We start from the raw sequence: 27,319 nt of genomic DNA, 5'->3' as shown, positions 1-27,319 counted from the left end.
GATCCCAGGGTCCTGGCATCAAGCCCCATATCGGGATCCCTGCTCCAAGGGAAGCCTACTTCTCCCTCTCCCACCCCACCCCTGCTTGTGTTCCCGCTCTCACTGTGTCTCTCTCTGTCAAATAAATAAATAAAATCTTAAAAAAAAAAAATGTTTGGAACACCTGGGTGGCTCAGTCGGTTAAGCGTCTGCCTTCAGGTCAGGTCATGATCCCAGGATCCTGGGATCGAGTCCCGCATCTGGCTCCTTGCTCTGTGGTGAGCCTGCTTCTCCCTCTGCCGCTCCCCCTGCTTATGCTATTCACTCTCGCTTTCTCTGACAAATAAAATCTTTAAAAATAAATTAATTAATTAAATAAATAAAAAATAAAAAAATTAATGTTCAAGACACACTAAATGCACAACTGCCCCAAAATTGCCATTTAGTATGTTTGGTATTTATATAAAAACAACCCCATCTACGGAATATTGAGCTGATACTCAAGACAATCAAGACCTCCCACATTCAATATCCCACTATTTTCTGGTTGTACCAAAAAATAGGCAACCAGCAAATGATTTCACCTCTTAAAAAAAAAAAAAGGCATTTACACTTAAAAAATTGATGAGATGGGATTCCCTCCTTCTTAAAAATATTTCTAGGGATGCCTGGGTGGCTCAGTTGGTTAAGTGTCTGCCTTCGGCTCAGGTCATGATCCCAGGGTCCTGGGATCGAGGAGCCTGCTTCTCCCTCTGCCTGCTTCTGTCTCTCTCTCTCTGATAAATAAATAAAATCTTAAAAAAATATATTTAAAAAAAATATTTCTAGAGCTACTAAAAAACTTGCATTTATAAAACAGTTGATAAAAATATTCCTCGGGGCACCTGGGTGGCTCAGTCGGTTAAGTGTCTGCCTTCGGCTCAGGTCATGATCCCAGGGTCCTGGGATCGAGCCCCGCATCGGGCTCCCTGCTCCGCGGGAAGCCTGCTTCTCCCTCTCCCACTCCCCCTGCTTGTGTTCTTCTCTCGCTGCGTCTCTCTCTGTCAAATAAATAAATAAAATCTTAAAAAAAAAAAATACTCCCCTGGGGGAGCCTGGGTGACTCAGTCAGTGGGTTGAGCTTCCGACTCTTTGGTTTGGCTGAGGTCATGATCTCATGGGTTAGGAGACCCAGCCCCCCTCCCCCCAAAACAGGCTCCTTGCTAGGTGCGGAGTCTGCTTGAAGATTCTCTCCCTCTGCCACTCCCCCGACTTGCATGTGCACATGTTCTCTCTCTCTCTAAAATAAATAAATCTTAAAAAAATATATATTCCCCTGGATTGTACGAGAAGGGAGACAGGGACCACTGATAAGACATGGTATATGATATCAATCAGACTTGGCTTTTTTCTCCTGCTTCATCCGAGGCTGGACTCTCCTCATTTTCAGTTTCTCCATTTTTCTGCAGATAAGTCTTCATTTCTTGGTTAGCCACTTCAGCCTGTTTTCCCTTTGCTCCCCCCTTCTCCCCTTTGCACTTTTTTGTCTAAAGATTTGTCCTTTCCTGTTGCCTTTTTTGGCTTCGTTTCCACTTCTGCAGGAGCAGGTTTAACTGACAACCTTGATGACCTCCTCTTGGGTTCCTCCTTTGCCACCCCCTCAGTGGAGCTGACCTTCCTCTTGAGTATCGTGATGGGGCAGGTGTGCACCAGGTGCCTGCAGCCACAGGGGCAGAAATCTTTCTTGAAGCTGGGCTGCCTGGCCACTGCCACTCCTCCTGCCCTATCTATGAAATGTTTTATGTAAACCTCATGATAACCACAAAGCAAAAATCTATGGCAGAGATACAAACATAAAAAAAAGGAGAGACTGAACAAATCACCATGGAAAACCACCAACTTACAAAGGTAGACATAAGCAGAAGGAAAAGGAAACAATGGAGAAACAAAATAACCAGAAGGCAAAAAAAGATGACAGTAGTGTATCCTTACATATCAATAACCCCCCTAAAGGTAATGGATTAAACTCACCAATCAAAAGGCACAGAGTGGCTGAATGGATAAAAAAAAAAACAAGACCTGACTATATGCTGCCTACAGGAGACTCAGTTCAGCATTAAAGACACACATAGGTTAAAAACAAACAAACGAAAAAACCCCACATAGGTTCAAAGTGAAACCAAAAGAAGGCAGGCATAGCCATACTTTCATCAGACAAAACAGACTTCAAAATAAAGTCATTATATAATGATAAAGGTGTCAGTTCATCAAGAAGATATAACAATCATAAACATGTGTGCTGCCAACACTCAAGCAACAAAATATATCAAGCAAATAATAACAAATCTTAAGGGAAAAATAGACAACAATACAATAATTATAGGAGAATTCAATACCCCACTATCAGCAATCGGTAGATCGTCCAGAGGGAAAATCAACAGGAAATACTGAAATTAAACCACACTTAAGAACAAATGTACTGGGGTGTCTGGGTAGCTCAGTCAGTTAAGTGTCTGCCTTCGGCTCAGGTCATGATCCCGGGGTCCTGGGATCGAGCCCCACATCAGGCTCTTGCTTGGTGGGGAGGCTGCTTCTCCCTCTCCCTGCTGCTCTCCCTGCTTGTGCTCTCTCTCTCTCACAAATAAAAAAAAATTTTTTTTTAAATGTACTCAATAGACATACAGAACATTCAATCCAACAGCAGCAGAATACACATTCTTCTCAAGTGCACACAGAACATTCTCCAGGATAGATCATATGATAGGCTACAAAACAAATCTTAGCAAATTTAAGACTGCAATCATACCAAGTATCTTCTCTGACCACAATAGTATGAAACTAGTCATCGACAACAAAAGGAAAGTGAAAAGATCTACAAATATGTGGAAACTAAAAAAGACACATCTAAACAATTGGGTCAAAGGAAAAATCAAAAGAGAAAAAAGATATCCCAACACAAATGAAAATGGAAATATAACATATCAAATATTGTGGGACACAGCAAAAGCAATTCTGAGAGTACAGTTTATAGCAATGAAGACATGTATTAAGAAATTGGGGGGGGGGGGCGCCTGGGTGGCTCAGTCGTTAAACGTCTGCCTTCGGCTCAGGTCATGATCCCAGGATCCTGGGATCGAGCCCCACATCAGGCTCCCTGCTCAGTGGGGAGCCTGCTTCTCCCTCTCCCACTCCCCCTGCTTGTGTTCCCTCTCTCACTGTGTCTCTCTCTCTCAAATAAATAAATAAAATCTTAAAAAAAAAAAAAAAAAAGAAAGAAATTAGAGGGGTACCTGGGTGGCTCAGTCAGTTAAGCGTCTACCTTCGGCTCAAGTCATGATCCCAGGGTCCTAGAATCAAGCCCCATGTCAGGCTCCCTACTCAGCAAAGAGTCTGCTTCTCCTTCTCCCTCTGCACCTCCCCTCCTTGCATGTTCTCTCTCTCAAATAAATAAAATCTTAAAAAAAAAAAAGAGCAAAAAAACAAATGGAACTACATCAAACCCAAAAGCATCTGTACAGCCCAAGAAATAACAATATGAGGGGCGCCTGGGTGGCTCAGTCGGTTAAGCGGCTGCCTTTGGCTCAGGTCATGATCCCAGGGTCCTGGGATCGAGCCCCACATCGGGCTCCCTGCTCGGCGGGAGGCCTGCTTCTCCCTCTCCCACTCCCCCTGCTTGTGTTCCCTCTCTCACTGTCTCTCTCTCTGTCAAATAAATAAATAAAATCTTAAAAAAAAAAAAAAAAAAGAAATAACAATATGAAAAGACAACCTACAGAACAGGAGAAAATTTTTACAAACCATATATTGGATAAGGAGTTAATATCCAAAATATATAAAGAACACAGTCAACTTAATAACAACAAAAACAATTCAATTAAAAAATGGGCAGAACTAAATAGACACTTTTCCAAAGAGAATATCAAAATGGCCAACAGACAAATGAAAAGATGCTCAACATCATAGTTATCCAGGAAATACAAATCCAAACCACAATAAGGTATTACCTCACACCTGTTAGAATTGCTATCATCAAGAAGACAAGAGACAACAGGTGCTGGTGAAAATGAAAACCCTTAAACATTGTTGGTAGGAATGTAAATTGGTCCAACTACTATGAAAAACAATGTGGAGATTCCTCAAAAAATTTAAAATAGATCTACCATGTGATCCAGCATTTCTATCTCTGGGTATATACCCAAAGGAAATATAAACAGGAATTCGACAAGAAATATGCACACCCATGCTTATTCCAGTATTATTCATAAAAGCCAGGATATGGAAACAACCCAAATGCCCAACAATGGATGAATGAATGGATAAAGTAAATGTGGCAATATATATACAATGGAATATTATTTAGCCATGAGAAAGGACAAAATGGATAGACCTTGAGCACATTATGCTAAGTGAGATAAGTCAGAGAAAAACAAGTTCTGTAGGGTATTATTTATATGTCGTATCTAAAGAAGTTAAACCTGTAAAAAAGAGAATAAAATGGTGGTTGCCAGGGGATGGGATGGGGTGGGAGTTAAGAGGAATGGTGTTTAAGGGTACAAACTTATAATGAACAGTGAACAAGTCATAGAGATTTTATGCACAATATAATGAATACAGACAATACTCTACTATAATTATGTAATGTGATAAACATCACTATATCAGCAATATTTCAATATATAAATATATCAAAGTAACATGCCTTACACCTTAAACTTACACAATGTTACATGGCAAATTTATTCAATTAAAAAAAGAAAAAAAAAAGTCAGGCTAGCAGAAACTGGGAAGAATAATGTGCAAAGAAAGACAAGGAAAGGAGCCTCTGGCTTAAGACGAAAGACCGAACATATGGATTTATCTACTTTCATACCAAAAATCACACGTAAATAACAAAAAAATTTTGTGGTTATATTTTGTTTTGGTTTTGTTTGAGAATAAAATCATGACAGACTCAAAATAGAAAAGGACACTGTTAGCAGATCAGAAATTTTTAGGGAGCCTGGGTGGTTCAGTTGGTTAAGCATCCAACTCTTGCTTTTGGCTCAGGTCATGGTCTCAGGGTCGTGGGATTGAGCCCTGCGTCAGGCTCTGTGCTCAGCACGGAGTCTGCTTGAGATTCTCTCTCTCTTTCTTGCTCTCTCTCTTCCCTGTGCTCCTCCCTCTGCTTACATGCGCTCTCTCTCTAAAATAAATACATCTTTTTAAAAAGTAGATATTTTTTAAAATAATAAAATAAATAAAACAGCACCCCAACCTCTCTCCTCTCTTATCCTGCTTTAACTTTTTTACACCATTTATCAACACTTGGCTCCTTCCTTCCTCCTTCCCTTCCTTTCTCTTGTCTGCACCTTTAGAATATCAGCTCTGAGGGCAGAGCTATTCTTTTTCTTCACAGATATACCACAGCACCAGAGACATTGTTTGGCACTTCGGAAACATTTAAGAAATGTTTGTTGAATGAACAAAAGAAGGTTAATGCCTGATACATGATTGGTACTTAATATCTGCTAAATGAAAATCTAACTCCTAGTTTTATAAAACTAAATAAAAGTATGTGTACACATGTACACATTAAATGTATATGAAGGTATCACAAAAGAATTAAAAGGATGGAAACCAAATATAACAGTTATATACAGAAAGAGAGGAATAAAAGTAGAGCAGCATACAAAAGAACTTCCATGCTTTATAATTTCCCTATACTCCATAATTTCTGTACTTTTCCAAACTTTTGTAATAAAAATATGTTAATTTATTATTTGTATAATAAAAGTAATTTAATAAAAATTCAAAACCCACTAGTTAACAAAATAAGAACAAACACACAAAGCCCTTAGCTTTATAGAGGGTTAACTTTCATAAATCAACATCAAAGCCACTTAAAGAGTCATGAAAAAAAATGTCCTTTATCATCACTTCTATTCAACATTGTATTGGAAGTCCTAGTCAATGAAAAATGATCCAAAATATAAATAAATAAATAAATAAGGCAAATATATTGAAAGCTAAAACAATTCATTGTAAAATATATGATTACCTAGAGAATACGAGAATTTAGAAAAACAAAACATGAACAAAAAGATCATGAACTTTCCTATATACCAAAGATAACCAATTTAAAGAAATATTTTATTTATTTATTTGAGGGAGAGAGAATGAGAGAGAGAGCACATGAAAGGCGGGAGGGTCAGAGGGAGAAGCAGACTCCCTGCTGAGCAGGGAGCCCGATGCGGGACTCGATCCTGGGACCCCAGGATCATGACCTGAGCTGAAGGCAGTTGCTTAACCAACTGAGCCACCCAGGTGCCCTAAAATGAGATTTAAATATGAGACCCTATTCACAAAAACAACAGAAACTATAAAATACCTAAATATATACTTAACGTTAGCTAACATACTAAATGTGTTAACTTACATGTCTCAACATGTCTTAATTCCATCCTCACAATAACCCTAATTAGTTATTATTACTCCCATTTCATGGATGAGGAAACTGAAACACAAAAAGGGTTTTTCATTTGCCCAAGCTTGGCAGAGACTGAACCCAAGTAGCATGGCACTAGAACCCATTCTTTTCACTACTACTCAACACAATCAACATAAGGAAAACTAGAAAACTGCAGAAGAAAATAGAAGACCTGACTAGTCATACCATACTGTTGAATGGGACGACCCAATATTGTAAAGATATAAATTCCTCCCCCAAATGAGTCTCTAAATTCAAGACGATTCCAATAAAAAAAAAAAAACCAACAAGATTTTTTGTGGATCATGACATACACACTGATTCCAAAATTCATGTGGAGAAGAGTCACATAAATGGCAAGAACATTTTGAAAATGGAAAACAATGAGGGGAAATGTCCTTACCAATTATAATAATATAAATTTTTATTTTTTTAAATTTTTTTAAAGATTTTATTTATTTATTCATTTGACAGAGAGAGAGACAGCAAGAGAGGGAACACAAGCAGGGGTAGTGGAAAAGGGAGAAGGAGGCTTCCCGCCAAGCAGGGAGCCCGATGTGGGGCTCGATCCCAGGATCCCAGGATCATGACCTAACCCGAAGGCAGACGTTTAACGACTGAGCCCCCCAGGCACCCCTAAAAATATAAATTTTTAAATCAACTGAATTCAAACAGTATATTGGTATAGGAACACTTACAGATCAATGAAAGGACATTCTAGAAACAGCAGTGTTTATAATACTGTTGCAACACCATTTATAATTCATTGATGATGCTAAAAAAACAGGCAATTCATTTGAGGGAAAAAAACTTATCTACCTCCTTACACTCAACACATAAATTTCAGAGAGATTATAGAGCTAAAAGAAAAAAGTTCTAAAAGTATTTTTTAAGTATTTAAGAGGAAATCTTGTTATAATATTGGGGTGAAGAAAAATCTGTCCTCAACAAAACACAAAATCCAGAAGTTTATAAAGGAAAAAAAATGGAAAGATTTCACTGTACTCTAATTTAAAACTTTTCTAAAACAAACCATCATAAACAAAATCAAAGAGCAAACTGTATACAGGCATATCTCAAAGATGCTGCAGGTTCAGTTCCAGACTGCTACAACAAAACAAATATTACAGTAAAGCGAGTCAAATGAACTTTTTGGTTTCCCTGTGTATATAACTTAATGTTTACCATATATTGTCATCTATGAAGTGTGCGAGAGCATTATATCTAAAAAAAAAAAAAAAAAATACATACCTTAATTTAAAAGTACTTTATTGCTAAAAAATGCTAATCATCACCCAAGGTTTCAGTGAGTCGTAATCTTTTTGCTGGTGGAAAGTCTTGCTTCAATGTCCACAGTTTCTGCCTGATGATGGTAGTGGTTGCTGAAGGATGGGCTGGCTGAGGCAATTTCTTAAAATAAGACAACAATGAAGTTGCCTCTGCATCAACTGACTCTTCCTTTCACAAATGATTTCTCTATAGCATGCAATGTTCTTTGATAGCATTTTATCCACAGAATTTCTCTCAAAATTAATCTTCTCAAACCCTGATGCTGCTTTATCAACTGGGTTTATATAATATTCTAAATCCTTTGTTGTCCTTTCAGCAATCTTCATAGCATCTTCACCAGGAGTACAATCTATCTCAAGAAACCACTTTCTTTGTTCATCCATAAAAAGCAACTCCTCAGCCATTCAAGTTTTATCATGAGGTAGCAGCAATGCAGTCCCATCTTCAGGCTCCACTTCTAGTTCTCTTCCTCCTTCCACCCATCTGCAGTTCCTTCCTCTACAGAAATCTTAAACCCCTCAAAGTCATCCATGAGAGTTGGAATCAACTTCTTCCAAACTCCTGCTCATGTATTTGCAGACAGTTTGACCTCTTCCCATGAATCACAAATGTTCTCAATGACATCTAGAATGGTGAATCCTTTCCAGAAGGTTTTCAATTTACTTTGCCCAGATCCATCAGAGGAATCACTATCTATGGCAGCTATAGCCTTACAAAATCTGTTAAATCGTAAGACTTACAACAAGTCAAAATTACTCCTTGATACATGGGCTGCAGAATAGATGATGCTGTGTTGGTGGGCATGAAAACAACATTCATCTCATTGTACATCTCCATCAGAGCTCTTGGGTGACCAAATGCATTGCCAATGAGCAGTAATATTTTTAAAAATCTTTTTTTTTTTCTAAGCAGTAAGTCTCAACAGTAGGCTTAAAAATTCAGTAAGCCATGTTGTAAATAGATGTGCTATCATCCAGGCTTTGTTGTTCCATTTATAGAGCAGAGGCAGAGTAGATTAAGCATAATTCTTAAGGGACCTAGGATTTTCAGAATGGTAACTGAGAACTGGCCTCAATTTAGAGTCATCATGAGCTACCATTAGCTCCTAGCATGAATCAGCCTGTCCTTTGAAGCCAGGCACTGACTCCTCCTCTATAGCTATGAAAGTCCTAGATAGCATCTTCTTCCAATAGAAAGCTGTTTCATTTACACCGAAAATCTGTTTAGTGTAGCCACCCTCCTTAATTATCTAAACTGGATCTTCTGGATAACTTGCTGCAGCTTCTACATCTTGCTGGTTCACCTTGTACTTTTTGCTTTTTTAAGGTAGGTATGTATGTATGTATGTATTTGTTTGAAAGAGAGTGAGCAAAAGAGAGAGCATGAGCAGAGAGAGGCAGAAGGAGAGAGAGAAGCAGACTCCCCTGCTGGGCAGGGAGCGTGGACGACGACACAGGGCTCAATCACAGGACCCTGGGACCATGACCTGAGTAGAAGGTAGACATTTAACCAACTGAGCCACCAGGCGCCCCTTGACCTTGCACTTTTATCTTATGGAGACAGCTTCTTTCTTTAAACCTCATAAACCAACCTCTGCTAACTTCAAAATTTTCTTTCGCAACTTCCTCACCTCTCTCAGCCTTTATAAAATTGAAGAGAGTTAGGGCCTTGTTCTAGATTAGGCTTTGATTTAAGGAAGTAATATTCTATCCAGAATACTCAAACCTTCTCCATATTAGGCTGTTTTGCTTTCTTATCACCCTTTCATTTGTGTATTCACTAAGTAGTACTTTTAATCGCATTCACAACTTGGCTAACTGGCTAACTTAGTCTAGCTTTCAGTCTATCTCAGCTTTTGACATGCCTTCCTCACTAAAATTGTTTCTAACTTTTGGTTTAAAGTGAGAGACAAAGGACTCTTCCTTTAACTTGTACACTTAGAGGTCATTGTAGAGTTATTAATTGGCCTAATTTCAATATTGTTGTATCTCACGGATATGTTAAGAGTGTTCACTGAAGCAACATTTGATAGAGAAAAACTGGACATCACCCAAATGGCCACAGATAGATGAATGCGCAAATAAATTATCCTATAGCCAGCCATAACATAGCATACTATATAGCCTTCAAGACCTCATTTTCATATATAGTGAGAACACAGTGACACAGCTTCCAGCCTTAAACTGCTATTTCTAAGCCTAGATAGATAGTGCTAAATCATTTTAGGTCAAAAGAGGATACTTGGGGTGCTAACTTCGTAATTACATAACTTGTCATTACTTACCCCCAAACCATGTAGCCTCAAATATTTATATGTATATAAGATGTCGCTCTTTCTCTAAGAAGACTTCTCTTCCTCTAGCTTATTCACTCTGTCTTCCTTTATTTGGTTTCATTCTCCCATTGCTCCTGTACTGACATGGAAGACCAAAGCAGATTTTTCAAACCATGTCCAAGAATCAAGAGTATTGTATTATTCTCTCTATAATAAAGTATCCACCCATGCATTTTTATTTGTTCCTTAACAAGCTAACTTTTTATGAAGAAATCTACTTTCAGTCACTAAAATTACCAGTTAAGAGCTCACATATTTAAATCCAAAAATACTTGAGACCACATGGTGGAGATGGGGAGGGTGATGACAAGTTACATAGTTACAAAGTAAGCCCTCCCAAGTACCCTCTTTTAACCTAAAGAGATTTAGCACTGTCTAGATATGGAATTAACAATTTAAGTCTAGTGCCTTAGTCATTAATTACTCTACAGCACATTTGGAATTTTAGACATCTTTGCATTTAAAACTGTAGGCCTGGCTCAAGAAATCAATAAAAGCATTAAGTATTGTTATACCCAAAAAAGCTTTAAAAAATCAAATCCCGGGGCGCCTGGGTGGCTCAGTCGGTTAAGTGTCTGCCTTCGGCTCAGGTCATGATCCCGGGTTCCTGGGATAGAGCCCCGCGTCAGGCTCCCTGCTCAGCGGGGAGTCTGCTTCTCCCTCTGCCTGCCGCTCTGCCTACTTATGCTCTCTCTGTCAAATAAATGGGTAAAATCTTAAAAAAAAAAAAAATTGGGGGTGGGGGGATGGGTCAGCCTGGTGACAGGTGCTAAAGAGGGCAAGTACTGAATGGAGCACTGGGTGTTATACGCAAACAAGGAATCATGGAACACTACATTAAAAACTAATGATGTATGGTGATTAACATAACATAAATTTTTAAAAATCTGTTCTCCTTAAAAAAATAAAAAATAAAATAAATAAAAATTAAAAAAAATAAAAAAATCAAATCCCTATTTAGCGCTTTGCCTATAATTCTAGGCCAGCTGCAACTCTCAAGTTAAAACAGCCCACATACTAAAGCTGATATGACCTGCCTGAGTCAACTAAGGCCTTCTTGCCCAAGCTGTGTCAGTTTAAAGCTAACCATACTGGGGCGCCTGGGTGGCTCAGTCGTTAAGCGTCTGCTTTCGGCTCAGGTCATGATCTCAGGGTCCTGGGATCGAGCCCCGCATCGGGCTCCCTGCTCGGTGGGAAGCCCGCTTCTCCCTCTCCCTCTGCCCCTGCTCGTGTTCCCTCTCTCGCTGTCCCTCTCTCTCTGTCAAATAAATCAATTAATTAATTAAATAAAATAAAAATAAAAATAAATAAAAATAAAGCTAACCATACAACAGTTAAAAACAAAAAACAAAAAACCCTGCATGGTACAACATAGTTCCTGCAAATAACCAAGCTCAAAAAACCCACGTCTCCTTACTTGTTAAAACATAATACCAAGCCACCCCATTTAAGACTCACCAGAAGTACATTTGGCTCCCTAAATGGCAGTCCTTCCCCATTTCTCAAGGTTCCTTTGCTACAGAACAGCTGTGAGGTTATTAGGTGTGACTGATCATTTTAATAATGGCCCCAATTATTAACCTGACTAATCTTCCCACAAGACTTAGAGACTATTTCTCTCAACCCCTTGAATCTAGGCTAGGTTTGTACATTTTGCCCTATACATTGTGGTGAAATTGATGTGTGAGTCCTGGAGTCTAGGCCTCAAGATGTCTTGCAGCTTCTGCCTTTATTTTCTTGGGACTCAGCTGTCACCTAAAGTAATACAAGCCACACTGAATAAGGAGAGATTGTGAGCAAAGAGAAGGCCCACTTTCTTGTTGTCCTCACCAAGGCCCAAACATGTGAGTGATGCCATCTTAGGTACTCTAGCTCCAGCCAACCCACCAAATGAATGCAGTCACACAAGTGACCCCAGGCACAAAAAGTACCTAGTTATCCCATAGAATTTTAAGAAATAATAAATCATTGTTGCTTTGAGTTACTTAAATTGTGAGGTAGATTGTTACACAGCAATATTAATATACTAGGAGAATGCAAATGGTTGAGCAATACCATTTCTGGATATATATCCAAATGAATTTAAAGCAAGGACTCAAATAGGATTTGTAAATCAATGTTCATAGCAGCATTATTCATTATAGCTAAAAGGTGCAAACAACCCAATGTCTATCAACAGATGAATGGATAAACAAAATGTGGTATATACATACAATGGAATATTATTCAGCTTTAAAAAGGAAGGAAAAATCAGGACCCCTGGGTGGCTCAGTTGGTTAAGCACCTTCGACTCAGGTCATGATCCCAGGGTCCTGGGATCGAGACCTGCATTGGGCTCCCTGCTCAGTAGGGAGCCTGCTTCTCCCTCTGCCTGCCACTACCCCTGCTTGTGCTCTCTCTCTCTTTCTCTGACAAATAAAATCTGAAAGAAAGAAAGAAAGAAAGAGAGAGAGAGAGAAAGAAATTAATTCTGACATATGCTACAACATGGATGAATTCTGAAGATATGCTAAATGATGTAAGCCAGATACAAAAGGACAAATATTGTATGATTTCACCTACATGAGTTACCTAGAGCAGTCATATTCACTGAAAGAAAGCAGAATGATAGGGGCACCTGGGTGGCTCAGTCTAAGCGTCTGCCTTCGGCTCAGGTCATGATCCCAGAGGCCCACATCAGGCTTCCTTCTCAGCAGGAAGCCTGCTTCTCCCTCTTCCACTCCCATTTGTGTTTCCTCTCTCAATGTCTCTCTCTAATAAATAAAATCTTTAAAAAAAAAAAAAAGAAAGAAAGAAAGTAGAATGTTAGCTGCCAGGGGCTGGGAAGCAATATTTTCTTTCTTTCTTTCTTTTTTTTTTAGATTTTATTTATTTCTTTGAGAGAGAGTGAAAGCAAGAGATTGCAGAGCCAGAGGGAGAAGCTGACTCGCCACTGAGCAGAGAGCCCAATGCGGGGCTTGATCCCAGGACCCTGAGATCATGACCTGAGCTGAAGGCAGACACTTAACTGACTAAGCCACCCAGGCGCCCCTACAAGAATATTTTCAAAGAGGTTGAGAAAACATGAATGTACTACAACTGGAAGTGGAATCTAATACATATTACCACCACTGTTGGTAAAAATTTGTAATGGAGCAGAAAAAACGGTTTAGTTGGAAAAATTTACCCTTTGTGAGGTGTTTCAAAGCCTATGATTATTCATTGTCTTATTCATCAGCAGTACTTTACAGAAAATATTTGAATCTATCATGTATTAGTGAGATAGTAGTGTCATTTACTCTTGTAGACTTTACAATGATCAGTTCTGTGAATTTTTTTTTCAGAAACAGAAGCTGAATATCTTGAATTACCTTACTATAGAGAGGTTTGATGGCTTAGCAATGGAAACACTTCATTGCAATTGAGTTCAGGACAAGATTGAAATTTTTCTGAAAAAGAACAGCCTTCAACAACTACTGTCAAACACCAAATGGCTTTGGAAATCAGCTTTTGCTGAAGGCTCCATAGTGTTTCTTAATGAACTCAACCCAAAATTACAAAATAGCACTTATGCAAAACATCTTATGGTAAAGTCATTTCAACAACAACTAATGTTATCTGAATCACCCATAATGGCAAGCTGCTTATACACTTCCTGTGCTGTCAAAAGTTAAAACAAGAAGCCATATCTCCATTTCAACACAAATTTCCAACAGTTATGTTTTCCAAGCAAACTATAGTTCCAGCAATGTTTTTCAGATCTTGGTACAAGCACAAAGGAAATTTCCGTATTTCAAAGTCCTTTTAACTGTGCAAAGACTCCATCTAATTGAGGAGTTTCCACCTAATTTTCAATCAGAAGTGATTAATCTACAATGTAACGACATGCAAAAGGGCAAAAATATCACAAGAATCTAACGGAATTCTATAAATGCTTTCCAAGCAATGAATATGCTAAATTAAAAGCAAACACTCAATGGACTGATAACAGTATTTGGCAGGACCTGTCAGGATGAAAACACATTTTCAAAGATGAAATAAGTAAAGTCTCATTACAAATCAGTATTAACAGATGAACAGTTGCAATCGACTTTGATAATGAGAAACACCATGAACCCCCCCCCCAAAATGTTATCCCAATAAAAAGAATTCCAGTCTTCTCACTAGTTGATCTGTATTATTAAAAAAGTACTATTACAGGCGCCTGGGTGACTCAGTCAGTTAAGCGTCTGCCTTCAACCCAGGTCATAATCTCCAGGTCCTGGGATTAAGCCCCACATCAGGCTCTCTGCTCAGCAGGGAGTCTGCTTCTCTCTCTCTCTCTCTCTCTCCCCCTCTACCCCTCCTCCCTGCTTGTTTTCTCTGTCTCTCTCAAATAAATAAATAGATAAATCTTTTTTTTAAAGTACTATTACTATATCTTGAACTTAATAAAAATTTTATTTAAAATTTGCAGAAATCTAAAAAAATTGCAGAAATTTGTTCTCTTCCTTTAGAAGTACCTACATAATACCTTTAATTTTGCCTCTTGACTGATAAAGCCTAAAATGTTTGTTATATAGGCCTTTACAGAAAACATTTGGAGACTTCTGGGATGCAGAGTTCAAAAGGTGTGCTTGGAAACTGGTTGTATGTATTTATACAACAGTAATAAAATTAGATCCATACCCAAATATAAAAAGCAAAACTGTAAAACTTCTAGAAGAAAATAAATCAGATGAAAAAAAAGCACAAAACACAAAGATGAAAAAATCTGATTAAATTTTGAGACTTTATAAACAAAGGGTGAAGAAAAGCTATATAGACTTAGAGAATATATCTGCGATTCATATAACCAATAAAGGATTCAAAATATATAAAGAAGTCTTACAAGTCAATTTTAAAGAGGAAAAGAAAGAACACCTCCCCCTAAAATGGGCAGTTCATAAAAGGAGAAATTCAAATGACCAGAAAACACGAAATAATGCTTGATCTTATTAGTAATAAGAGAAAACACAAACAAAAAGACTTTTTAGAAGAGAAAAATAGGGACACCTGGGTGGCTCAGTTGGTTAAGCATCTGACTCTTGATTTCTGCTCAGGTCATGATCCCAGGCTCATGAGACTGAGCCCTGTGCTGCGCTCTGCACAGGGAATGGAGCCCACTTAAGATTCTCTCTATCCCTTTGCCCCTCCCCCTCCACTCACGTGCTCACACGCTTGCTCTCTCTCTCTCTAAAAAAAAAAAAATGAGAATCAAATTTTTTTTAAATCTAACAATATCAAGAGTTGGTAGAAAGGTACAGGAGGAGGAACCCTAATGCTCTATTGGCATAAATGTAAAATAGTACAGCCAATTAGAAGAGTACTTTGGCAATATCTAGTTAAAAATGAGTTGTTTCACTTATAGGTATATAGATAAACTCTCAAATGTGTGCCCAAGGAGTCATGTATAAAATGTTCACTGAGGGCGCCTGGGTGGCTCAGTTGGTTAAGCGACTGCCTTCGGCTCAGGTCATGGTCCTGGAGTCCCGGGATCGAGTCCCACATCGGGCTCCCTGCTCGGCGGGGAGTCTGCTTCTCCCTCTGACCCTCCTCCCTCTCATGCTCTCTGTCTCTCGTTCTCTCTCTCTCAAATAAATAAATAAAATCTTCAAAAAAAATAAAATGTTCACTGAATACTGGGAACAGTTAAATGTCCAACAATCAGAGAAAAGATAAATGGTGGCATAATCATAAAAAAATAACAGAAAATTGGGAATAGGGCGCCTGGGTGGCTTAGATGGTTAAGCATCTGCCTTCGGCTTAGGTCATGATCCTGGGGTCCTGGGATCGAGTCCCGCATCGGGCTCCGTGCTCAGCGGGGTGCCTGCTCCTCCCTCTGCCTCTCTCTCTGTCTCTTATGAATAAATAAATAAAATCTTTTAAAAAATGGGAATAATCTAAATGACCAATAATAGGAAAACAGATAAATTATGATGTATTCATACAAGATATTACTAAACAGCATTTAACAGAGTATTATACTTATTAGCACTGACAAATCTCAAAAGCAATGTTAAACCAAAAAAAAAAAAAAAAAGGTTCTGAGATATCTAATATTACAATTTCTATTTATATGTCTTAAAACAATATACACTGTTTACAGATAAATGCATATGATAAAAAGTATAAAATAAGCATAGGAATGGTATACATTTATATATCTAATTTAGATAGTGATTAATACTGGAAAAAGAGGGTAGGAAATGAAATGGGAGGAGCAGTTATAAAGAATTTCAACTGTATGGGTATGGTTTTATTTCCTAAAAAAAATTTTTTAGGGGCACCTGGGTGGCTCAGTCGGTTAAGGGTCTGCCTTTGGCTTGGGTCATGATCCCAGGGTTCTGGGATTGAGCCCCGAATCGGGCTCCCTGGCCTCAGCAGGGAGCCTGCTTCTCCCTCTGCCTCTCCCCCTGGCTTGTGCTCTCTAACAAATAAATTTCTGAAACAAAAGCGAGAAATAAAATGATTAAAAAAAAAAAGACTGAAGAATGTATCTTTATATAACAATCAGACCAGAGGAGAAAAGGATGAAGGAGTCAAGAGATGGAAGCAAGAATATGAGACAGGCACTAATCTAGGCACTGGGGATACAGCAGTGAACAAAACAAACTCCTTGTTCTCACAAACCAGTAAATATATAGTATATCAAATGGCAATAAGTGCTATGAAGAAACATAACTGTAAGAAACAGTATAGGGGGTGCCTGGGTGGCTCTGATGGTTAGGCATCTGCCTTTGGCTCAGGTCATGATCCCGGGGTCCTGGGATGGAGTCCTGCGTGGGGCTCCCTGAGGAGGGAGCCTGCTTCTCCCTCTGCCTCTCTCTCTGTCTCTCATGTATAAAAAAAAAAAAATCTTAAAAAAAAAAAAAAAAGAGTATAGGGATTGGGAACCTGAGCAAAATTGTTACTTTATATAGGGTGCTATTTAAAGCCAATGAAACTGAATGAGATAACACAGAGAGCAAAGGAAAACAGGGAAAAGAAGAGGTCCGAGGACTGAGGCCTCAGCACTCCAAAATTTAGAGGTCAAGGAGATAAGGAGGAATCTTCAAATGAGGCAGAAAGAGAAGTAGAACAGTACTGATTGACCCGGGAGCCATTTGCAAAAAGCATTTCCAGAAGAAAAGAATGATTAACTATGTCATATGATACTGAAAGGCCAAGTAAGATAAGAACTTGAGAACTAACCAACTGTAAAGGATATTGGTGATCTTGAAAACAGCTATTTGGATATAGCAATAAATGAGAAAAGACCACTCTGAGTTCAAGAAATAATGTGTCAACTATACATTAATAAAAAATATTTTTTAATGATGCTGTGGAACATATTAATGGCAATGAAAGATAGAAATCATATATTAAATGAAAAAAATTACAAATTAAAATGGACAGTCTCAAAAAAAAAAAATGGGAATAAGTGAACTGCAAATTTCAAGTATAGACAATTTTTTTTTTAAGATTTATTTATTTATGAGAGAGATCAAGCGCACACATGTGCATGTGTGAGTGGGGGGAGTGGCAGAGGGAGAGAACCTTCAAGCAGACCCCCTACAGAGCATGAAGCCCCACTGGATCCCACAACCCATGAGATCATGACCTGAGCCAAAACCAAGAGCTGGAGGCTCAACCGACTGAGCCACCCAGTGCCCAAGTATAGACAATTCTTATAACAAGCTTTGCTATAAAGAAAACCAAGAAACTTGGGGCGTCTGGGTGGCTCAGTCGTTAAGCGTCTGTCTTCGGCCCAGGTCATGATCCCAGGGTCCTGGGATCGAGCCCCGCATCGGGCTCCCTGCTCAGCGGGAAGCCTGCTTCTCCCTCTCCCACTCCCCCTGCTCGTGTTCCCTCTCTCGCTGTGTCTCTCTCTGTCAAATAAATAAAATCTTAAAAAAAAAAAAAGAAAACCAAGAAACTTGAGTAGCTGGAAGGGCGTAACTCAGAGGGGATGTGGAATAAAGAAATATCTTTTCCCTGAAGACGAACAATTACAACATATTTGTGTACTCATGGAAATGACCCAGTAAAAGGGGGAAACTGATGATGCCAAGTGGAAGGGGGAAAATTGCTGGAATAATTGATGGATAGTATCAATAAAGGGGATGGGAGCTAGTGCACAAATGGAGCGACGGGTCTTAGATAGAGGTACAGATATGTGACTTACTAGTTAACAGAAGAAAAGGCATGCAAAGACTCAAAGTGACAAAGTCTCTCCGTACAAAAATTTCAGAATAAGGGGGAAAGATAAATTGAACTTATAAAAAATATAAAACAGCTTGAAAAAAATTGCTACAGGGATACATAAAGGAGTAAATAACTCACATGTGGGAGGGGAAGACTGAAGTAAGAGAAAGGATTCACAAGGGGCACCTGGCTGGCTCAGTCAGTACAGCATGTAACTCTTGATCACAGAGATTACATACATACATACATAAAAGGATTCGCAAAGGAGGTAATGCTTCAACTCACAAGGCAAACGTGACCAGAGTACAGCATGTGCCAAGAAAAAGAGTACAAAACAGCACAACAGAAGATAAAGCTAGAAAGAAACCAAAAATTGAGGGGCTTGGAGCTTGTCTGTCACGGTAAGAAGTACGCTTAGAAGGAACCAAATGACAGAACACCCATTTACACTAATCAGTGCTCGGTACCTGCTCAGAATGTGTTTTCACAGAACAGCATTTCAGGCTATCATGTAATAAGAGCACTACCTAATAGGGTTACTGTAAAGATTAAATGAGGTAATCTACATAAACTCCTTAGAACAGGGCCTAGTACATAGTAAGCACTCAACAAATACCAGTTATTATTATTAGGAGAAGCAAGATTACTGTTAGTTTTAGTAATAAAAATATAAAATCTCTCTAAACACCTCTCCAAAGGACGAAGTTAACTTTTCAAACTACAATCTACTTCCAACCCTTCTGAAAACAGTTAAATTCTGGTCCAACCATATAGTTGAGCCCTCCCAGCCCCCCCCCCCCCCCCCCCCGCCAATACTAGAATAAAGGGCCTATAATCTACTCAGTTTCCTGTGAGTTGGAATTGACTTCATTCTGGGAAACAGTATGAATATGAGGCTTATGTCAGAGTGGAAGTCCCAGACCAATCTTCTTGCCTGCCAGATCTCCCAATTAGAGAATATCCTTGAAACAGACCAGATGACCAGAGGTTACCCTACATACCTACCAAACTCATTATGATTGGGTTCACTCTCAAAGGACTCTGTAGGCTTCTTAGGTAAAGAAAATTTGACAATCTAGCTTTTAAAATGGTAATGATTAAATTATGGCATACCTACACAATGGACCACTAGGTAGACAAAGTATATTGAAAAACAGTAAGGGGGCACCTGGGTGACTCAGTCATTAAGCATCTGCCTTCGGCTCAAGTTATGATCCCAGGGTCCTGGGATCGAGCCCCGCATTGGGCTCCCTGCTCGGCAAGAAGCCTGCTTCTCCCTCTCCCACTCCCCCTGCTTGTGTTCCCTCTCTCACTGTGTCTCTGTCAAATAAATAAATAAAATCTTAAAAAAAGAAAAAAAAAGAAAAATAATAAGAAAATGTTCATGACCATTTTTTAAATGTGTATCAAGACAGTATGGTACTGGCACAAAACAGACACATAGATCAATGGAACAGAATTGAGAGCCCAGAAATAAACCAATGCACGCTTATATGATTATGACAAAGAAGCAAAAATAGACAATGAGGAAAAGACAATCTCTTCAATAAATGGTGGCGGAAAAACTGGAAGCTACGGGCAAAAGAATGGAACTGAACCACTTTCTTACACCATACACAAAAATAAACTCAAAATGGATTAAAGACCTCAATGTAAGACCTAAAACCATAGAACTCCTAAAAAAACACAAGCAGTAATCTCTTACGCATCAACCTTAGCAATATTTTTCTAGATATGTTTACCCAGGTAAGGGATAACAAAAGCAAAAATAAATGGGGATTGTATCAAACTAAAAGCTTTTTCAGAGAATGAAGCCATCAACAAAACAAAAAGGCAACCTCCCGAATGGGAGAAGGTATTTGCAAATGATACATCCAATAAGGGGTTAACATCCAAAATAAATAAAGAACTCATACAAGTCAACACCAAAATATAATCTGATTAAAAATGGACAGATGACCTGAATAGACATGTTTTCAAAGAAAACATACAGATGACCAACAGAAACATGAAAAGATGCTTACTAATCACAAATCAAAACCCAATGAGAAATCACCTCACGCCAGTCAGAATAGCTAAAGACAAGAAATAACAAGGCAAGGGTGTAGAGGAAAGGAAACTGTTGTGCACTATTAGTGAATGTGTAAACTGTTGCAATCACTATGGAAAACAGTATAGAGGTTCTTCAAAAACTAAAAATGCAAGTACCAGAGGATCCGGTAATTCCACTTCTGGAAAAGAAAAACGAAAACACTAATTCAAAACTGCAACATTATTTACAACAGCCAAGATATGGAAGCAAGTTAAGTGCCCACTGATGGATGAATGGATAAAGGAGATGTGGTGTACATACACATGGAATATTAACTCAATCATGAAAAAGAATGAAATCCTGCCATTTGTGAAAACATGGACATTATACTACAGGACATTACACTAAGTGAAATAAGTCAGACAGAGAAGGACAAATACCTTATGATTTCATTTACATATGGAATCTGGACAAAACAAACAACAACAAAGAAAAACAGACTCATAAATAATAACTAATGATCCCCAGAGGGGAGATGGTGAAGGGATACCTGAAATAGGTAAAGGAAATTAAGAGATATAAACTTCCGGTTATAAAATAAATAAGTCACGGGGAAGAAAAGTACAGCATTGGGAATATAGTCAATAATACTGTAACAATTTTGTGTGGCGACAGTAACTATACTTATCATGGTGAGTATATGACAATACAGATAATTTGCAAATCACTGTGTTGTACACCTGAAACTTACATATCAAGTATACTTCAATTAAAAATATATATACACAAATTATAAATGCATAGGAATAAAGGTTATAAAAATGTAGTTACAAGTGGTTAATGCTGGATGGACTGAATACAAGGATTTTTAACATTTTCTTTTCATGATCTAAATATCCTACAATGACCATATAACAACTTTTATTTACTGACTTTTTTCATTATTAAAAAGTAAGTAATACTGGGGTGCCTGGGTGGCTCAGTCGTTAAGCGTCTGCCTTCCGCTCAGGTCATGATCCCAGAGTCCTGGGATAGAGCCCCGCATTGGGCTTCCTGTTCAGTGGGAAGTCTGCTTCTCCCTCTCACATTCCCCCTGCTTATGTTCCCTCTCTCACGGTCTCTCTCTCTCTCAAATAAATAAATAAAATCTTTAAATAAATAAATAAAAAGTAAATAATAAAAGTCAAATTCCTTCCACCTTTCCTTAGAGAAATAAGCTTACTATCATTCCTAACCATCTCTGTACATATCTAAACATAAAAAATTGTATTTTAGGTAAACATATAATGGGAGGTGCTATTTTCTCCTTTTAAAAATGGAATTATATAAAAAAAAAAAAAAAAATGGAATTATACATGAACGCCTGGGTGGCTCAGTGGGTTAAACGGCTGCCTTCAGCTCAGGTCATGATCCCAGGGTCCTGGGATCGAGTCCCACGTCAGGCTCTCTGCTCAGCGGGGAGCCTGCTTCTCCCTCTGCCTGCCACCCCCCCTGCTTGTGCTCTCTCTCTGACAAATAAATAAATAAAATCTTTTAATCTTGGTAGCAACAAGCTTTTTTCATTCAACAATAAATCACAGGACATCTTTCCATTTCAATATATAAAACCATCTCTTTTTTTTTATGGCTACATATTATCGTCATTATATAACTATATAACTTAATCTTTAGCCAACTAATGGACAATAAAGTTGCCGATTTTTTGCTATTACAAACAGTGCTGCAAATATCATTTAATAATTGGGAACATATTAAAACAATAACTAACATTTGACTGCTAACTATCTGCCAAGCTCCACAAGCTTCTACATGAATTAAATATACAATTATTACTGTATTATTATTACTTGTATAATTTATATTTTCTTCTATAACCTACCCATTCATACTGTTTTCCTTGAATATCAAGTAATTTTTTTTAAATGATTTTATTTGGGCGCCTGGGTGGCTCAGATGGTTAAGCGTCTGCCTTCGGCTCAGGTCATGATCCCGGGGTCCTGGGATCAAGTCCCGCATCGGGCTCCCTGCTAGGCGGGGAGCCTGCTTCTCCCTCTGCCTCTGCCTCTCTCTCTCTCTCTGACTCTCATGAATAAATAAATAAATAAATAACATTTAAAAAAATAAAAAAATTTTTTTTAAAATGATTTATTTGCCAGAGAGAGAAAGAGGGCTCAAGAGAGTGTGAGAGCACAGGCAGGAGGAGTGGCAGGCAGAGGGAGAAGGAGACTGCTCGCCGAGCAGGGAGCCTGATGTGGGACTTGATCCCAGGACCCTGGAATAATGACCTGAGCCGGAGGCAGACGCTTAACCAACTGAGCCACCCAGGCATCCCAAGTAATTATTTTTTTAATCTAAAAATTTAATCTAAAAAAATTCTGGAGTGCCTGGGTGGCTTATTCAGTTGGGCATCTGCCTTCGGCTCAAGTCATGATCCCCGGGTCCTGGGATCCAGCCCCAAGGCGGGCTCCCTGCTTAGCGGGGAGTCTGCTTCTCCCTCTCCCTCTGCTCCTCCTCCCCCCACTTGTGTGCTCTCACTCGCTCTTTCTCTCAAATAAATCAATAAAATCTTAAAAATAAATAAATAATAAAAATAAAAAATTTCTGGCAGAATATCCAAGAGTTCCATGAAAACATCTAGCGTATGAGCATTCATGCATTTATACATTCTACATATATTATTTGAGAACCTACTATGTGCTGGACACTAAGTGAACAAGAGGACATGGTCTCCATACTCATGGGTTTTTAGCCTAGCTAAACTGAGTTAATAAGAGGAAAGAAAAAAAAAGTAAAAAAGGGAATATGTATATGTCAATTAGGGAAAGACTAGTATATATCAGTGCACACCATTCAATACACAATTATAGTTACCTTTTTTTTTAGATTTGACAGAGCACAAGCAGGGGGAGTGGCAGGCAGAGGCAGAGGGAGAAGTAGGCTCCCGGCTGAGCCGAGAGCCTGATGTGGGGCTCGATCCCAGGACCCTAGGATCATGACCTGAGCTGAAGGCAGATGCTTAACCAACTGAGCCACCCAGGCACCCCTATAATTACCTCTTAAACCAGTCTTGCCTCATCCTATGGATCTAAACTATCTTTAATCTTCTTAAAAACTGGTTTACTTATGTCATTTTCATGATCAAGAACCCACAACTTCTCTTAGTACTTCCCAAATAGATTTCACCCATTCTCTACATTAGCTATTTCAATCTTTACCACTGAAGGTTTCCTGTTTCCCACCACTTCCCCCACAACTTCTAAAAAACCACTTAAGTAAACTCCAGTGCCTACTTTACAGAGCAAAAAAAGTCTATAAAGAATGCTTTCAACACCGAACCGCCTGCATCCACGAACCGCCTGCATCCACGTTCTTCATTACACATTCCTCCATTTTCGATAGAGATTTTCTATTTCTCTAAAACCAATCCCCTCGGGGCACCTGGGTGGCTCAGTCGTTAAGTGTTTGCCTTTGGCTCAGGTCGTGATCCCAGAGTCCTGGAATCCAGCCCCTGCTCCGCAAGAAGCCTGCTTCTCCCTCTCCCACTCCCCCTGCTTGTGTTCCTGCTCTTGCTATCTGTCAAATAAATAAAATCTTTGAAAAAATAAAAAATAAAAAAATAAAATAAAATAAAAAATAAAAAAATAAAATAAAACCAACCCCCTCATGAATATTCTTGACCCTGTCACCTCACAATCATCTAAGGATCTTGTTCCCTCTATTATCTCCTGTATCTTCAACCTCTTCCTCTGATTCTTTTTTTTCTCAGGCAATAGACATGTCTCTTCTGTCTTGAAAAAATTCTCCCTTGACCACATATAATACTTTATCCTAAAACCTCCTCATCCCCTCCCCTAGAACCAAACTTCTTTAGAAATATCTATCTCACTATCTAAAATTTCTCACTTTGTAACTCACTGCAATCTAGCTTCTGCCTCCCTACCATTCCTTTGAAACTGCTTTCACCAGGGCCAAATAATTTCTTGGGTCTCCACAAGACTGTTCTCAGTTCTTACATTACCTGACTTCTCAGAATAATCTAATAATGAAATACTTAAAAGAATTTTCCTTCGGGGCACCTGGGTGGCTCAGTCGTTAAGCGTCTGCCTTCGGCTCAGGTCATGATCCCAGGGTCCTGGGATCGAGCCCCACATCGGGCTCCCTGTTCAGCGGGAAGCCTGCTTCTCCCTCTCCCACTCCCCCTGTTGTGTTCCCGCTCTCGCTCTCGCTGTCTCTGTCTCTGTCAAATAAATAAATAAAATCTTAAAAAAAAAAAAAAAAAAAAAAGAATTTTCCTTCAATGGCTCCTCACTTAAAAAAAGGGTGGGGGGACACTAGCATTTTCTCCCACTTTCTGACTTTCCCTTTTCAATTTCAATGATTTATGGGTTAAAGGTCCTCAGCCTTGGAGAGATTACTGTGCTCAAGGTCACATAATTAATGATGTAAAACTAGATACACGAAGGACTAAGAATGCCATACTTTATACATTCTAGCACCTATTACATTTAATCCATTTGTGCTTCAGTATCTATCTGCTCCCTAACTCTACAGGGGGCTAGATGAACTAGAATTCTTTTTAATGGGCTAGAGATCTTTTTAATGCTAAATCTTATTTCCAAAAGAAACATTTTAGTTAAGCATGTTCTTCCTGGGACGCCTGGGTGGCTCAGTTGGTTAAGCGTCTGCCTTCAGCTTGGGTCCTGGGATCGAGTCCCGCATCAGGCTCCTTGCTCAGCAGGAAGCCTGATGCTTCCTCTGTCTCCTGCTCCCCCTGGTTGTGCTTTCTCTCTCTCTCTGACAAATAAATTAATAAAATCTTAAAAAAAAAAAAAGAATGTTCTTCCTATTCTTACCAGCCCATCAGCCCACACTGAAGAAATTAGTCTAAGGAATGGTAACAAAGATACATTTATTAAAGTCATATTAGTTTTCAGAAGGTTCAATGTATTTCAACCACAGATAGCACCCACTTTGTTAACTGAGCTTGAATCTCACAAGGAATTTGTCTCTACATTACAAGACTAAGAAAGTACAACTGAAATCAAGTTTTAAATTCAGGTATCTGAACAAGGGGTTGGGGCGCCTGGGTGGCTCAGTCAGTTAAGCGACTGCCTTTGGCTAGGGTCATGATCCCAGCGTCCTGGGATCGATTCCGACATCAGGCTCCCTGCTCAGCGGGGAGCCTGCTTCTCCCTCTCCCTCTGCCTGCCACTCCCCCTGCTTGTGCTCTCTGACAAATAAATAAAATCTTAAAAAAAAAAAAAAAGAACAAGGGGTTGGATGGCGTCAAGTTCCTAGAATTTATATAGATGTAAGTACATGATTTCTTTTGTAGCTCTCAGATTCTATAATCTTACCAATAAGATGTATATATACCACACTGCAATTGCTGCCTCATCTACGAAAAAAAAAAAGCATTACTATTCCAGGGGGGTTTAGTTGAAAAGATCAAGAAATAAACCCATGTTCTTCCCATCTAATACAAAAGGAAATGGTCTCTTATGTATATTCTGGTATCTGAGATTTGCCCAAAGCTTCTGCTCAGAAGTGTGTCACCCTACTCTTAACTTTGGGAAGCCAGCAGATGTTCACTTGGATTGTGAACATCCTTCTGTTCATCAGCATGTAACAGTAAACAACATTCAGAAATAACCTGTACCTTATTCAGCACACATCCATTATTTTCTATGGTATATTGAGAATTTATTAAGATAACCATCTTCTCAGCGCCTGGGTGACCCAGATGTTAAGCGTCTGCCTTCGGCTCAGGTCATGGTCCCAGGGTCCTGGGATCAAGCCCCGCACTAGGCTCCCTGATCCGCGGGAAGCCTGCTTCTCCCTCTCCCATTCCCCCTGCTTGTGTTCCCTCTCTCGCTGTGTCTGTCAAATAAATAAAATCTTAAAAAAAAAAAAAAAAAAAAAAAAAAGATAACCATCTTCTTACTTGTAACAGTCTGAACAAAATTTAAAATAAAAGAGCTTGCCCTTCAGAAGCTTACAATCCTTTTCATATTGTTCTTCTCCCCTCCCCCACAGAAAAACACGGGTCTTTTTACAAACTGGTTAAACATGGAAGTGTTTTATACTCTTTTTTTAAGATTTTATTTTTGGGACGCCTGGGTTGCTCAGTCGGCTAAGCATCTGCCTTTGGCTCAAGTCATGATCCCAGGGTCCTGGGATCGAGCCCCGCATCGGGTTCCCTGCTCGGCAAGAAGCCTGCTTCTCCCTCTCTCGCTGTGTCTCTCTCTGTCAAATAAATAAAATCTTAAAAAAAAAAAATTTTTTTTTAAAATAGGATTTTATTTTTAAACACTCTCTACACCCAACATGGGGCTTGAACTCACAACCCCAAGATCAAGAGTCACATGCTCCACAGACTGAGCCAGCCAGGTGCCCCAGTGTTTTATACTTATTTAAGTCAATCCAAACTTCCTAACTGCTCTTCATTATTAAAATAATTTACTACTGGGTACCTGGGTGGCTCAGTCGTTAAGCGTCTGCCTTCAGCTCAGGTCATGATCCCAGGGTCCTGGGATCGAGTCCCACATCGGGCTCCCTGCTCGGCAGGAAGCCTGCTTCTCCCTCTCCCGCTACCCCTGCTTGTGTTCCTGCTCTCGCTATCTTCTCTCTGTCAAATAAATAAATAAAATCTTTAAAAATAAAATAAAATAAAATAATTTACTACTTAGACTGCACTAAAAATTCTGTCCATCTAGAATCTCCACTTTACACCAATAAAGATTTGAACAGTAGTTTCCAAATTGAAGTCCCTTAATTCTTGCAGATGAGAAGGAAATCAACACTTACCACTTATACAGATCCCTAAAAAAAACAGAATAGATGTCCTGCAGGTAGTTTAACATTTCAAAAAAGCTGAATACAAATTACACATATACATAAGTAAAATTCCACAGGCTATTACTTAATAAATGCAGACTGGTCTGCAAATCTTTCTAGGCATTATTTCCCCATAATATTCCTTTAATAAGGGCCACCTCTGGTGCTTATTCACACATTCAAAAGACATATAATTAGGGACGCCTGGGTGGCTCAG

The 27,319-nt window shown here is 39.0% G+C and overlaps 1 protein-coding gene and 1 pseudogene across 3 annotated transcripts in view; both read right to left on the bottom strand.

Moving 5' to 3' along the window:
* Window positions 1-27,319, bottom strand: part of NRDC (nardilysin convertase) — a 106,315-nt gene that overhangs the window by 75,822 nt on the left and 3,174 nt on the right. The gene's annotated exons all lie outside the window — the stretch shown is intronic.
* LOC118545879 (non-histone chromosomal protein HMG-14 pseudogene) lies at window positions 1,353-23,655 on the bottom strand (annotated as a pseudogene).

Source organism: Halichoerus grypus, chromosome 5 (genome assembly GCF_964656455.1).
Source record: "Halichoerus grypus chromosome 5, mHalGry1.hap1.1, whole genome shotgun sequence".
Lineage (NCBI taxonomy): Eukaryota > Metazoa > Chordata > Mammalia > Carnivora > Phocidae > Halichoerus > Halichoerus grypus.
The sequence above is the reverse complement of the archived record's forward strand: the minus strand, read 5'-3'. Positions and strand labels throughout refer to the sequence as shown.